General features: G+C 42.4%; 1 protein-coding gene across 3 annotated transcripts in view; it reads right to left on the bottom strand.

The window, feature by feature from the left end:
* Nucleotides 1-15,954, bottom strand: part of SGMS1 (sphingomyelin synthase 1) — a 1,111,197-nt gene that overhangs the window by 914,755 nt on the left and 180,488 nt on the right. For all 3 annotated transcript variants that reach the window (XM_086921962.1, XM_086921963.1, XM_086921964.1), the window contains one exon: nucleotides 4,649-4,737. The gene's annotated coding sequence lies outside the window, so the exon portion shown is untranslated. The remainder of the gene's footprint in view (nucleotides 1-4,648; nucleotides 4,738-15,954) is intronic.

Here is a 15,954-nt window from a genome sequence, read left to right as displayed (position 1 = left end):
AAAGTCTCTCCTGGGATTTCTATGCTTAATAACCTCAAAATACTTTCGCTAAACGTTAAAGGTCTTAACCATCCGGTTAAACTGAGAAATATTCTTGACTACCTCCAGAAACAAAAAGGGGATGTTGCCCTGCTACAAGAGACAAAGATTGATTCCAAGCAATTTAACTCACTTAGAAACAGGTTCTAAAATGAAGTTGTTGGTTCTGAAGCGGTACGAAAGAAAAACTGTGTCCTGACTCTAGTAGCGAAAAAATCAAACATTAAAATAGGAGCACACACATCCGACACTAAGGGGAGATGAGTCATGACAAAATTGATTAAAGACAACACGGAATTCTACATCACTAATGTTTACGCAGCTAACATAGATGACTTAGACTTCTGGAATGACCTATCTAAACAGATCAAAACTATTCTAGACACTGCTCTACATATTCTTGCGGGCGATTTTAATCTGCCCTTGGACCCAGCCTTGGACAGGGACTCACGGTGTTCTTTTCGCAGTAACAACTATCACAAAGCCTTTACTAACCTCTGCTCCCATTTCAATCTACTGGATTCCTGGAGGTTACAAAACCCCACAGGCAGGGAATATACATTTTACTCATCGCCACATAACTCCTTCTCATGCATTGATTACCTACTTATCACCAGTAATGCCACTGCTAGACGTCAATAGAACCCAGAATGGTATCAGACCACTCATGTAGCTCCCTATCTATATCCAACATAAAACCGACCAAACAACAGCCCCTCTGGAGACTAAATGACGAAGTTTTAGAAAAAGAGCAACACAGAAAAACCATTGAAAATGCAATACACAATTACCTTCTGGTCAATAAAAAAGATGATACATGGGACCTAACTTGATGGGAGGCTCTGAAGTGTACTATTAGAGGTGAGATTATTAAAATACGAGCAGCCATGAATAGGGATCACAACAAGACCCTTGACAAATTAGAAAAATAGATTTCTATTCTAGAGAGCAAGCACATAGCATCTAGAGATGCGACAATCATGAATGAATTGGTTTAATAAGAAATACGAATATAATAAGATAATCAGTGACAGAGCTGGGATATGGATTAACAGGCAAAGAAAATCTAGGCTCTGTGAATGCAATAAGGTGGGTAAAAGTCTAGCGGTGTACTTAAAGTTTAAAATGCAGAAGAACATGATTAATAAGATAACAGACCAGAAAGGCTCAATTCACTCTGACCCAGACAAAATTGCTGAAGTTTTCAAAGATTTCTATAGTACTTTATATACTAAAAACAAAGAACTAGACAACACTAAAGTCCAGGATTATCTAAATGAATGTGAACTCCATGCACTTAGAGAACCACAACAGTTAGAAATCAATAGCCCAATTACCGCCTTAGAAATTGAGAAATCAATTAAAATCACTCAAATGTGGGAAGGCCCCAGGACACGATGGGTTTAGTGCCAAATTTCATAAGTGTTTTCCCTCGCTTCTAGTTCCTCCACTCTTACACCTGTTCCACAAATTCAGTAATGCTGGCAAAGTTACTGGAACACTTGCTGAAGCCTTCATAGCAGTATTACCAAAAGAAGGGAAGGATCAGACACTCCCCAAAAATAACAGACCGATATCCCTCATCAACTTAGACTGTAAGCTTTACGCAATGATTCTTGCCCACCATCTCCAAAAATTCTTACCTAAACGTATTCACCCCTCGCAGGTTGGTTTTTTAAAGAATAGGTTATCCAGTGATAACACTAGGATCTTGGCCCACGTATTGAAGGCTAAACTCACAAACTCACCGACAGTGGCTATCATGTTGGATGCCGAAAAGGCTTTCAACAAAGTTGACTGGACATACCTAGAGGCAACACTGAATAAATTCAAACTGGGGGAAAATTTTACGCGAATGGTAATGTCACTATTTCAGTCCCTCAGCTAGAGTACGAGCGGGAGGCTCAATCTCACCCTCCTTTAAATTAGAACAGGGAACAAGACAGGGCTACCCCCTTTCCCGCTCACTATTTTTACTTGCTATTGAACCCTTCTTATATCACATTAGGAACAATGACCAGATCAGAGGGGTCCACTTTAATGATTACACGGTCAAAATTACTGCATACGCTGAAGACGTTCTAGTGGTCTCTGAAAATGCTGAAAAGGCTACCCCTGCTCTCATGTCCTCAATAGAGAGCTTTTCCAGAGTGTCCGGATACAAGCTAAATAAAGATAAGACTGAAGTAAAACTCCTAAATAATCATGGCGACAAAGCGATATAGGAAACTCGGGTCTCTTATGGCAACCCAAATGCTTCCAATATTTGGGCCTAGACTTCGCCATAGACCTGATCACTACCCTTCACACTAATGAAACCTCACTTTATAAACAAATATCCACATTACTGGAGGGGTGGTCTCCTAAATATCTTTCATGGTGGGGTAGGGCCAAGACTTTGAATAGGATGGTGACGCCTCAGATTAATTATTTGGCTAGCATGTTGCCAAAGACTTTCTCTGATTATTTCCTGACCAGAATCTATAATCTCTTCAACACGTTCCTCTGGCAAGGTAAGAAGCCCAGAATATCAATGCATAAACTCCAATTATCAAAAGAAAAAGGTGGTCTGGGTCTCCCGAACTTTCGGACCTATCAAACAGCGTTTCTCTGCAAGCACGGAGCTAACTGGTTGACCGTACAACCGGACTATACTCCAGTTTGGCTAGTTATAGAAAAGTCGCTCATCGATAAAATGCCTTTATGTGCCCTCCTCACCATGGACCTTTCCCACCTACCTCACTCACATTACGTCCTCCTTAATACTAAGAGAGACCTTCTATGGTTAGATCACCTCTATAAACTAAAAGTTAATAAGTCTAACATGTCCTCTCCATGGCGAAACCCTAATTTGAGTATTGATGGTGGAATGCTCCACTGGGAACAATTGTCTCAAAAAGGAATAAACTTAGTCAAAGACCTCTTTACAGGGTCCCTTCCGTTACCTTTCTCTACCCTTCAGGACTGACACAAATTAACCTCCATAGATTTTTATGACTTCCTAAAATTAAAATCTCTCCTCTCAGCCCGTTGTATTAAACCCTGTGAACCAACATTAGTATCTCAGATATCACTAATATTGAAATCAGGACACATCGTCTCTAAAATATATAAACTCCTATTACCCTGCCCCCGTAAGATGCATAAAAATTGTGAGGTCAAATGGGAATCTGAACCTAATTCCTCTAGAATCCCATATGACTGGGATAAAATACACAGCACACCTTTTTCGAATAAAATATCCCCAATATTATCACAGACTAAATATATGTTACTGAATACGACGTACTGGACTCCGGACAAAATCTTTAAACTCCGCCCAAGCGAAAGCCCGACATGCTTAACTGTAACTCTGCAGTTGGAAACCTCTCCCACATGCTCTTTACCTGCCCTACTTTACAAATATACTGGGATAAAGTTTACAAATCTATAGGTCACACCTTCAACATCAATCTTCCCAGAGAATTCTCATATATTATATTAGGCGTCCTAGACCCTACACTAGAAAATGTCAACAATCAATACTTGATGGACCTCATGCTCACTTTAGCCTGTAAAGTTGTATTATGCAAATGGAAATATACCAAAGATGTATCCTTTAAAATGTGATTTCTCAGAGGATCAGACAATCCTGCACTCCACACTTCTCTGTGGCGTAAAACTCATCGGAAACTTTGGAAATCCTTGGACGCTTCATCATTCTCATATGGCCCACTGTGAAAACAGTCTACCGTGGTAATATCTTAAGTTTATGTATTTCAACCCCTATTATTGCGTAGGTTGTAAATAGTGGCTAAGCTTATGTATGATACCACACTGTTTTCTTATGTGGATCCCCATGGTGTTTATATATGTTCACTGCTGATTTTATATTCCGTGATCTACATGTGGACTTGGTCTGCACTAAGTTGGCACTTGAGCCCCTGAACATGTATGTATAGATTGATTTATCTCGATTATTGTTATTTTATTATACTTTCCTTATCTTCCTTTATTATCATTATGTATATTTCGTTTGTATTTGTGTTTATTATAATTTATTAAAAATTATTTGAAATTAAAAAGAAAAAAAACTGAGTCAGCCCGCTTGGCTTATCGATACCTATATGTGTGTTTTGCAGGTGAGTTCCTGTACTATAAGTTACAATGAGAAAGAAACAGAGCGAAAGAGAGCTAGAGACAGAGAGAAAGACTTCCAGAGCACTGACTTATGTAATAAGCCCTAAACTGCAGAAGCCATCATCAGTCAGGAAGGAGGAGTACAAATGAAATGGACCCCGAAGGAGAAGTGGGGAAAACATCTTTAAGAGTGTAAGGGTTTCATGCATTTCACTTCTTAAGAGTACTTCTTGAAGCAGAGTGGACTGCGTTTCAATGGGAACGGTTATAGAAGATATTAAAAGTATCTATTCGTAACAACCCGATGGCAGAGACTTCCCAAATTAAATCCGACTAAATGAACTTACTTTTTTTAGAACCTTAATCTAAAGATAAACACTACCAACAAAACACCAAAGGAAATATCTTTCTAAACTCCGATTTCATCGAGATGCCAAAATCTCCCAGCTCAGCTCATTTACTCTACTTTATCAGGCTTGGCAGTACATACCAATCAGGATGCATTTTGTCCTTGTGAGTCGGCCAAAACTTCAGTCACATCCATGCTTTCTTTTTTGTAGTCCTCACGGAATCACACAACTGTGGAAGGTTAAGAATATGTTTTGTTAAGAAGAAAGACATCATAAGTAGCTTTTACATACAATTTAATACGTTTGTTGTTTTAATGAAGCTTTTTAAAAAATCTAATAAAATAAAGCCAATCATTTGAGGTCCATCAAGTCCTCCCATTCCACAAACATCTGTTACAGGATGGTCACTATACCGAAAATTAAATGGAACTATAGGACTTCTGAATTTCAGCCGAAAAATCAGTAGCAGGCCTTAAACACAGATGTTTTTGATAAATCTACAAAAGGACATTTAACTGTCACAAAGCAAACACTCTGCCATCGGAGCGGATTTATGGATGTTTTTGTAGGTCTCGTCTAGGACAGTGCATGCCCTGGATGTTGGAAGGCACTTTGTTAGTTTAAAGTGGGCGGGCTTACTATGGATTGACTTCATTGGCACTCATTTGCTCGTTTCAGAATAGTCTGCAGACTTTCCTTCCTAATCTCGTCCCTCCCCTGGTATTTGGACACATTACTTTTGTTCTTCTTCTGCTCATTTTTCAGACGCCATTTTTTTCTTTAAGTAATCTACAAAATTGCGTGTGTTTTCCAGCTGTCTTCCTCGTCTACTCCTTCGTGTTACTTTCCTATCTCTCAGTTGCTGTTCTTGCTTTTCCACCACTCCATTTCCATTGGGGCCCCATCCCCGCCTGCCGTCCGTTGTCACTTTGCTTCCCCAGAGCCTACTACCCACAATTGTCAGTTTGCTTCCCCCATCCCCACCCTTCCTCCGTTGTCAGCTTACTGCCCCAGCTCCTCCCACCCACCCTTCATTAGCTTGGTGCCTCAGCCCCTCCCACCTTTTCCTCCCGTCTGTGTGCTTTCCCCAGCCCTTTGCCCACCCTCCATTAGCTTGCTGCCGCAGCACCTGACAACCACCCTTCCTTACTACCACCGGTCTTCCTTGGTCAGCTTGATGCCCAGCCCCTTCCCCCTCCGTTGCCAGCTTGATGCTCCAGTCCCTGTCGGCAGCCCACTGTTTGCCTCCTGGAGGAGTGTGGCTCACTGATTAGAGCGGCAGACCCTGATGCAGAGGTCTGGCCCGGGACCAGGGTTCAATTCCCGACGCGGCAGGGTCCTGAGCCCAAAAATGTCCACAGACTCGATAATTCTTGCCTCGGGGCCTATTCTAATCATGGGGTCCCACGCTGCAACTCTGGGCAATAGCTTGCTTAATCTCCACTACGGCGGCCCACCCGCTGCGGGATGCCTGGCTTTCACCTTGGGGATGCCCAGTAGGGGTTCTCACAGGAAAAAAGCCAGGACGGGTTCCCAAGGCAAGCGCCTTGATGCCTTCGGGTGATACGTGCGCTATATAAGTCGCAATACATTTACAGCTCCTTCCACCCACTCTCCATATTCCACCCACTCTCCATATTCCACTTGCATGTCTTTTATATGTCCTTTCCCCCAACCGTGTCTCTCTCCCACTAACTGTCCTTCCATCCCTCCGGGTAGCCTTGTACCCAAATACGCTCCCCAGTTAAAAAAAAACACATCAAAACTGTGTATTAGCACAGGGATAGTCATAGCACTTGGTGGTTTAATTATTTTAGCTGTGCTGCTGTACAGCATGACAAAAATATCATTGCCAAACAGCCGCTGCCCGTGCAGTTAAGAGCGGTGAGGTGGTGTGACATTTCGACTGACTATGGCGAGGGAAAATTAAATAAATAATTAATTTTCGTCTGTCGAAATAGCCCCCCCCCCTCGTTCTTGCCTGCATGGGCCGCGGCTGTTGCCAAAGTGCCAAAGTCAATAGCTCTCACAGTCTTTGCCAATGCTGGTTTTGTACTTGAAGAAGTCTTTTGGCCCTCAAACGTTAGTTTGCATTAAGATGTGAGAAAGTTTTAATTAAAGGGACAATCCAACAGGCAAACAAAAAGGGCAAAGCCGAGAGCAAGAAGTCCAACAGCCAGCCACATGGGACGAGAGTTCACTACTATTTTGTTCATTAATGAGCTACAGGAGCATTTCAAACAAGGACTGTACATAGCAACATTCTAAAAGTAGGTCGTCCCAGCGCTAAGACAGACAGGTGGCTATCGGGAAGGAGTTAACTAGAGTTTGGAAAAAAGCCAGGTTTTAATCAATTTCCTAAATGCCCAGTGGTCAGGATGGATGGCTATTAGGAAGTTTGAACCCATTCACCTCAAAATGAAAATATGGACCCATTGCCCCAGATGTCACAGGACAACTTACGTTGATAGAAATAGGTGGCTTAGGCACTTGTTTGAATGACTAATGCTGACGCATTTGGGCAGTCTACTTTGTAAGAGCTTAAATGTCAGTATCCTCCTCCTCTGTCTTGAACGGTCACCTCTCCTTGCTCCTCCTGAAATACTAGAGACACAGACTTTCTGGAAGGGTTGGACAGACATTCTCATCACCCAGAATACTAGCTAAAATATGAGAAACTATTATAGTAGATATTAGGTCGAGGGGAACACCACTTGAACCAATATATCAAACGTCACTTTAGGCACCTTTGTTGCATATTTCCGTTTATAGCGGCAATCCCATCAGAACGATCACTGCATGGGCTCAGGGCTGTTGGAAGGCGAGCTTTCATAGTGTTTAATGTAAAAAGGACAATGATCAAAGCCTATAGCATTTACATGGAAATAGATGCACACATCACAGAACCTCATTGCTTCTATTCTGTATCAAGATAATATGATGATCTACACGTGCTTAAGAAATTGCTGCTAACCGCCTAACTTTACTACCTAAGTACCTTATCAGGGAGACATTACTAAGGATCCTGCACAAGCACGTTCATTGTTAACAGATCACGCTATTAGGTTACTGTAAGAAATTTGGTTAATGGTTGAAGGAGGTGAAACCATACTCAAACAGCAACCATAAGCCTTGTCTGGGTGATGAATAAACAAACCCCAAACTAACTTGTGCTCAACCCTCTGGTAGCTTGGCACAAAGCAGTCAGGCTTAACCTGGAGGATATGTATACAGTATTTATGCAACACGTCAAAACAGTAATAAAGTGAAAACACAACACAAGAAAAATCCCACACCAACTTAGAAAATAGAGCACATTTTAATACATAAATCTAGACCAAAACAACAAAAATCCTTTCATTAGAACTGGAGTTATGCAATAGTCAATATTTAAGTGAAAATAAAAGCAAAAAAGCCCAAAGCACCACTCTGAGATATCTGGTTGTGAAAGACCGGGAGAAAGTCACAAGTTCAGGTCAACCGCAACGGCATGCACAGCGAATACAGGGGCCAGCTTAGTCCCGCTGAAAAGTTACCTTCTTAGTTGGACACAAAGATTCCCGCTCGCAGTGGAGAGGTCCACAAGGAGGAGGCAAGCGTCACGGGCAGTCATTGTTGCAGTGATCAAAGTGGTAGAGCAAAGGATTGATTTGATGGAACTTTGGCAGTCATTGTGAGCGACAACGTTTTGGGGTCAATAGGATCGTTCAATTTAACAGCACTAAGGCCACACCAAGGGTCCAGGATCTGAGGGATACTACTTGGGGTTCAGGTATTTGCTCCAGCTGGCTCTAGTTGCTGGATTAGATGGTTGGGAGCCAGTTATGCGCCGCTGTGGCTCTGCACAGGAGGCCAGCAGACTAGCCCTTGGAGTCACTCTAGTAGTCCTGGCTTCAGGTACAGGTTCCAATCCCTCTGACTCAGGCAGGAGGGCAGCAATCCAACAAGGTAGTAATCTATCAGGGCAGCAGTTCAGCAGAGTGGCAGTCCTTTCATCAGCACAGCTGTCCTTCTTCCCGGTAGAGACTCCACAGGTCCTGAAGTGTACTGAAGAGTTGGTGTACCGATATATAACAGGTGCCTATTTAAAGTGGGAAAAGCTTTGCAGGGTTCCATTTGAAGTGCTCAGGTTTTCTGCCTCCCCTGCCCTGGCTCCAGTCTAACTACAAAAGATAACTAGCCCTTTATGTGGAGGCAAGACAGTCTATTCGAGAGTAAGTAAGGCTGTGCCCAGCTCCGCCGTCCCATCCTGCTAGTGATGGCCCATTCAGGCACACCTAAGCCCTCTATTGTGTGTGCATGTCTATGAGGAGTACACAAACCTCAATTGTCAGCTACACCCAGTTATAAGACCTAGAGCCAGGCTGCAGGCACTACTTGTCTAAGGCAGAAAAATGGCAACTTTCTAAAAGTGGCATTTTCAAAATGTTAATAGAAAATCTGACTTCTCCATAAGAGGATCTTTCATTACAATTCCAAAGACATGAAATATAAACTAGTTACTTGTTCCTTTTTGGAAGTTACAGCGTATTAAATGAAATAAGGTAACTCCAATGTTATCCTATGGGAGATGCAGACCTTGCAGCAGTGAAAAACAAAATTTTCACTACCAGGACATATAAAACTTATGAGTGCATGTTCAAAGTTTTAAATACACTGCACCATGCCCTCTCAGCTGTTCAGGGCCTAACCTAGGGGTGATTTCTATACATTAAAAAGGAAGGTTTGGTCCTAGCTAAAAATGTCTTTTGTCAGGTCAAAATGGCAGTTTACAACAGCACACAGGCTGTTGTGGCAGACCCAAGACATGTTTACAGGGCTACTTAAGCGGTTGGCACAATGAGTGGTGCATACCTACTGGTAGCATTTAATTTACGGGCCCAGGGCACATGTAGTACCGTTTTACAGGAGACTCACAAGTAAGCTAAATATGCTAATTGGGTCATAGCCAGTTCTACCATGTTTTAAGGCGAGAGACCAAGCACTTTAGCAATGGTTTGCAGTGGTAAAGTGTGCAGAGTCCTAAAAGCCAACAAAAAGGGTTCAGAAAGCAGGAGGGTGAAGGCAAAATGTCTGGAAGTGACCCTGCAGAGAGGGCCAGGTCCAAAAGGTACCTATGGGTGATAACCGCTTTTAATTTGTTCATTTTTAATTTGTTCATTTTTACCAGGATACTATCAGGATTCACTCATGTGCTCTCGTGCCCACCACTAGGCAGCATGCCTGTAGGGACCTTCCAATGCTTAACTAAGTGCTCCGATCTTTTGATATATCCCAGTTCAGTATTCTACAATTTGAATTTTTTTTCAGAATTTGCCTTTCATTTCAGATCCCTTTGAGGCTTTTTGACAGCTAAGATAGTTCTGTCAAATGACTGCATTTCTCAGTAGCGCCAGGCTTGTGGCATATTTGGGTACCGGTTCCCCACTTCTTCAAAAACAATCAACAATTGGCTTGAACGATCGATCCATTTTAAGTAAGGTAGCAGCTCAGATGTTCTTCCTGCCAAACACAGCATTTCCTGCTCACTGTTTTGTCTGCAGGAATAAGCTTATCCATGGCTGCTATTTTCTAACTTGATCCTATCTGAGATATGTGATAATCAGTGAGCTATACTATAGCCTCTGAGTCAGTCCAGTGTTGCCCTTGATGAAGTGTAAAGCTGTCAAGTGTTGTAGGTCCTTCTGTGAGTAGCTAACACAGTTACTCATGCAGTCCTGGTTTAGTTGTTGCATTCTGGAACTTGCTGTCCTGCTTCTAAGTGATACATTAGAATGCAAAGATAAAACCTGGACTGGATGGGCTACTCACGCATGGACTTGCAAAACCTAACTCCTGTGGCAGTGTCCCAGTCTGAAAGAAACTATTTTTCAAAAGACTTTCTGATACATATGCTGCAATCCCTAAATTTACAGAACTTGCACTGTGTTGAGATGCATTCCTGCTTCTTGCATTTCCATTAATTTTATTGGATACCTTTTTCATAGTGATTGCTATCCCATCACTGCTTCCTAAGTTCGTTATTTTCTCAGTTTCCTATCTTCACCCCTGCTGCTACTGCCTCAGTTTCCCCGTGGGATCGACAGGATTCACTGCACCACTGCCAGCCTTGGGGGTATTTAGGTTACCTTTCACAACTCTAAAATCCATATCAGCTTCACATAGCCTGCTGTGTAATACATGTCCTGTACACGGAAATTCTGCAGATCGTATCCTTAAGAGTAATTGAGGGTAATACACTAAGCTTCAATTGTACCTCATGGAGCTCTGAAATCTCCTTTAACCTTATTGTTACTAAGTATTACAATTAAGAACACCATGGATGTAAGTTGCTATGAAAGCGGGTTTGCTTGGTTTGCCTCTTCTTATGAGCCTGGACTTTCGATTATTACTTTGTGTGGATACTGTTCATTGGTTCCTCCTTGTCCTCCAACTTCCTGTGTGATCTTGAGTTACTTTTTTTGTCAATATCAGTCACCTTTTACTGGCCTCATTTATAGGCTCCTGGCAGACCCTTGATGGTAGTGGGTTGAGCCTCTATACCAAGCTTTTGAAGACACAATATATAGCATTCATTCATGCAAACATTTTTTTGGTCTGGTTAAAAATAGACCATCAAATCTGATACAAATCCATGATATATCAATAATACTAGTACAAGTACGATAATTTAGAAATAGATAAAAATAAGTTCCTATTAGTGTAAATTAAATCACCAATTTCATCCTACGTCCATATTAAAAAGGAACCTACGCACAATTTTGAATGTTACAGTTGGCTGAGATTAAACAGGACTAGTACAAGTGAAGAGAACAAAAACCTCAAAAATAGGGTCCGCATTGTACTCCGGTCCTGTCCAGTCTAAAAAAGTGCATTATTCAAATTCAATTATAAAAAATGTATGGTGCGATAATCCGATCGGTAAAAGTTTCTTGTTAAAAGAATGAGTCTCGTATCGTAAATCCATACATGGTTTGTACCCATTGCCCCAATCCTAAGTGAAGGCAAGAGAAATATTCTTTCTCGCATAAAAGACGGCCCAAAGAAAAGATGGCGTAACACAATAGATATACACAGTAGGCAATGATTGCAGATAAAAATATGCAGAGTGGCACTGTGTAAAATTAAACGATCTTATAACTGGTTCAATATAGTGCTTCCTCATTCTTATCTGTTGTAATTAAAATGTTACCATTAAGCTAGGATTTTAGCCTTTACAGCAGGATCTACCAACCCCTGGTTCCCCAACAAGTGTTCTATTACTGATGCATGTGTTTAACATTTAATATCCCCTGCTCAATAACAAAGATTTCCTCAGCTGCCCATTCTGCACTATGTCCACCCACAAGTACAGACCTATTCTTCCTCAGTTACTACCAATTAGACTACAGTGTAAACATCCCTTGAATTCGATTCTATACTGAATTACTTGGGGACTAAAAATAAAACAAGGCAAATCATTGCCTGAATCAATCTTTGACATAGCAACTTAAGAACTTTTAGGCTGTACACAAGTTTAAATTTACAGATGTTCCGCCTGCAGTTCGGCCTCTAGTTCCACCACATCACCACCTCCAAATCTTGCACAACCTAGTGCTCCTCAATTGAAAAGAAAAAAAATCTGTAGAATTGTTGGGAGATAAAAAATCAAACTTGTCTCTATTCACTAGAATTGATTCCAGTACATCAGAGTAGTCCTGGTTTTACAGTTGGCAGTTCACTGCACACTATACAATCCTTCCATTAGGTAACTGAATCACAATATAGTTAAAATGTTATCTGGTCAGTAGACTTCACGGTAAATTAAAGAAACCTGAACCACCAACTCTTTTCTTCATTGATGGCCACCTCCCCAGGTCTAGTCTCAGCTCAAAATAGGGGCCACAGAGGAATGATGCTTTTGAGTCACAGCCATAGAAACATGATTATCAAGCATTTGCAATGCAATAGGTCTCGCATTATTAACGTTTGAGCTATTGACATTGCTAAATAATGCAACACCAATAGCTCAAACTTTAATAATGCGAGACCTAGTGCATTGCAAATGCTTGTTTGACTTTACACTGGACTAGCAGAAAGTCAAATTATCTTATGATCAAACCTGCCATTGCTACAGGGGTAGATGCAAACTAATCATTCAGTGTTTCAATAAGCAATACATTCACTTAAGCCTTTATCAGTCCGAGTTAGCTGGTTTGGAGTCTCCAAAGAATTGCACATTTAAATTGTACCATAGGTTTGCTTAATTTCTCTCCAGCTTGTCATCACAAGGTGATTTCAAGGACATTAATGCACAATGATCTACCAGGTTTATTTTACACTTGCAATGACTTCAGCCTTGATTTTCTAGATTGGGGTTTTATTCCCCCCCCCCTCTCTGCTGCCCTCTCTCACTCATGTGTTGAAGCAATCAGGCGACACTAAACCATTTTCATTCTTTTCTCACCCCAAAAAGAAAAGAACTTTGCCCAACCACTCCCACAGCTAACTTGGCGAAGCCCATCCTCCCTTGAAATACAGTTCCCTACTGCATTGTAGAATGCGCTGAATGGCCCAATATTAAGCCGGAGAACACATCACACTGTGTAACGAAGCACGCATTTATAAGCCATGCCACCTTATAATTTTACACTTAGGCTGGGTCGTTATGGAAATCATCACTAAACCTCAGATTTGAGAAACACAAATAATTTTTTTTCCAGCTTAATTGCTCTTCCGACAGCAATGACCCATGTCCGCCACATAGTTGGCTTAGACCACACTGCATAACAGACTAACAACATCTCTTATTGCGTGGAATCAGAAGGTCGCTCTTCTAAAAACCTAAATTGTCATCCATAAAACTAACAAGTTCTAACTGCACTCTCAGCGGATTACCAGCAGCATTAGGTGGAGTTTTTGGAGCAGGCAACAGTTACCCAGGCTTACATAAGAGGTCGGTCGGAACCCTACGGGACCTTTTGCTGCCATGGTGAAGGGTGGGGCCTGGACACAGTTTGGCGGGAGCGGGGCTCAAGAGCAGTGGGAAAACAGGACTTAAGGTGGCACACAGCACAAGAAATTGGGCAGTGAAGGGAGACTGTTTTTCAGATGGATGGAGGCTCCCTTTGGGAGGGTGCTGGTTGCGAAAGGGGGATCGGGAGCACATGCATTATAAAAGAAGGCAATAGTGGGGTAAGATTGGGATCCAAGGGAGAGGCGACAGGCCTGAGAGGCAATACTGTTGATGTTGGGCCACTGGGAATAAGGTGCGGTTTTCGTTGTGGATTAGGATCCGGTGGTAGTGGGCAAATTGTTTGATATCTTCGGAAAAGGACTTTGTCTGGGGTGACGCAGCGGGTGCATGTATGTGTGCGTATCTCTGTGTCTTTATTCATGTGTCTGTATGTTGTTCCGTGCATACAAGCGTCTGTATATGACTAAATGTGCTTGTGTGAGTGTCTTTTATGTGTGTGGTAGCCTGAGTGTGTGCAGGTGTGGCTGTGTCTGCGTCTATGTATGTGTATGTGTATGTGTATGTGTATGCACGAGACTGCCTGTGTGTATATGTGTGTATGCGAGTGCCCCTGTTATGTAGGTATATGTGTTTTTGTGTGGTACATAAGTGTGCGCCTGTGTGCGTCTGTACAGTGTCGGCTTGTGACTACCTCTGTGTGTGCATAGTAGTATCACACACTTTCATAACACACACTCCTGAATATAAAGCGTTTAAAGTGTCAGTGCGCATGCATCTATGTAGTATTGGTGTGTGTTCGCCTGTATCTTTGTGTGCACTGTTGTATCACACACTCTTTGTACACCACAAATGTGTCTGTGTGTATGGCAACGTGTGCTGTGCGTTCGTATGTCTGTCTCTGAGATCCTGCAGAGTTGTTTCACAAACTGGTTGTACACCACAGTCCTGAATATTGAGGGGTTATTTTGTGTCGGTGTATGTGTGTTTATGGTCGGTGTGTGCGCGTCTGTGTATAGTTGCAGTGTGTGTGACACTGTGTGTGCACAGTTGTCTCACGCACTTTGTACACCACACTCCTGAATATAAAGAGTTTTTTTATGTCGTGGTGTGCGTGTCTACCGTGGGTGTGTGAGCGTCTGTGTATAGTCTCAGTGTATGTGGCACAGTGTGTATGCCTGTATGCGTTTGCAGAGTTGTCTCATGCACTCTGTACACCACACTCCTGAATATAAAGCGGTTACTTTGTGTCGGTTTATATGTATCTGCGGTCGGTGTGTGCGCATCTGTGTGTAGTGTCAGTGTATGTGACACTTTGTGTATGCCTGTGTGCGTGCACAATTGTATCACGCACTCCTTGCACACCACATTCCAGAATATAAAGGGGTCACTCTGCCCGGGAGCCCTGGGCTCGGACTGGGTTTTATAGCGGATTCAGCTGGGCCCAGCAAACTGGTGCCAGGGGGGAGGGTGGCATCTCTGGGGCACCCCGGGCACACCCTCCAAGCTGCAGCTCTACCTCTCCTAAAGGGAGTGTCTGACATCACCTCTCCACCTCCACCTCATATGTATTTATACCTGGTGATTAGAATATATGGCTGGTGAAAACCACTGATCCAAAGGGCATAGGAAATCATCATATTGATCAGTAACAGAACCTTGACCAGATTCTACGTGACGAAAGCACGTCATATTCTTCCCAGTCACATTTATCCTCCCACACAGAAAGTGCAACAAGGACTTCAAACCTAAATATCAACGTTGGGGTTATTGTTGCACGTGCAGATCCATAAATCCACATTTAAAAAGTGAGGAGGAAAAGGCATAGAAGGTTTAACTTTAAAAGGTCGAGAAGGACTAGGTTTAAAAAGGATAATGTACCAAGTGGTTCTCCCTGCAAAGAAAGGAACAAAAAAATACAAGCAGCAGGGAAAGCGTTCACTTTCACTTCCGCTTGAAAAACAGAGAAGCCCGCGAGTGGGGCACGCGCGCGCGCCACTGCGAGCCATCTGCTTTCAATTATCGCGCCCGTGTCTGGGCACGATAATTGAAACCACATGGTCTATTGGTGTCTATTATAGAAACCAATAGGCCATGGGGAGAGCAATGCGCCCGCCTTTGGCCTATTGCGTGCAGTCTTTTAAAAAAGATGCACGCAAAGGCCAATTGGGTAGCACAAAAGGAAAAGCACAGGCACGAGCGTGTGTGATTCCTAGGTCAGAGCTGAAACCGCGTTTTTCAGGTACTAAATGTCTTGTACTACACACTGCAACGCTAGGCGCGAGACCTATTGAGCATAATTCTGCAGGAATGTGCATGTATTAAGATTAAAGGCAAATGCACATTTTTAAAACTAAATTGTTAAAAAAAATATATATCAGGTTTAGGGTGTGAGCATAGAATCTGAATTTGTTGACCTCACAGCGAGGTTTCATGCTTAAAAAGTGAAGACCAGTCATTTATGGTCCTGGATTTCAAGCTGCAAAAACGTTT

Source organism: Lissotriton vulgaris, chromosome 5 (genome assembly GCF_964263255.1).
Source record: "Lissotriton vulgaris chromosome 5, aLisVul1.2, whole genome shotgun sequence".
Classification (NCBI taxonomy): Eukaryota; Metazoa; Chordata; class Amphibia; order Caudata; family Salamandridae; genus Lissotriton; species Lissotriton vulgaris.
This window is presented reverse-complemented; position numbering and strand designations above follow the sequence as displayed.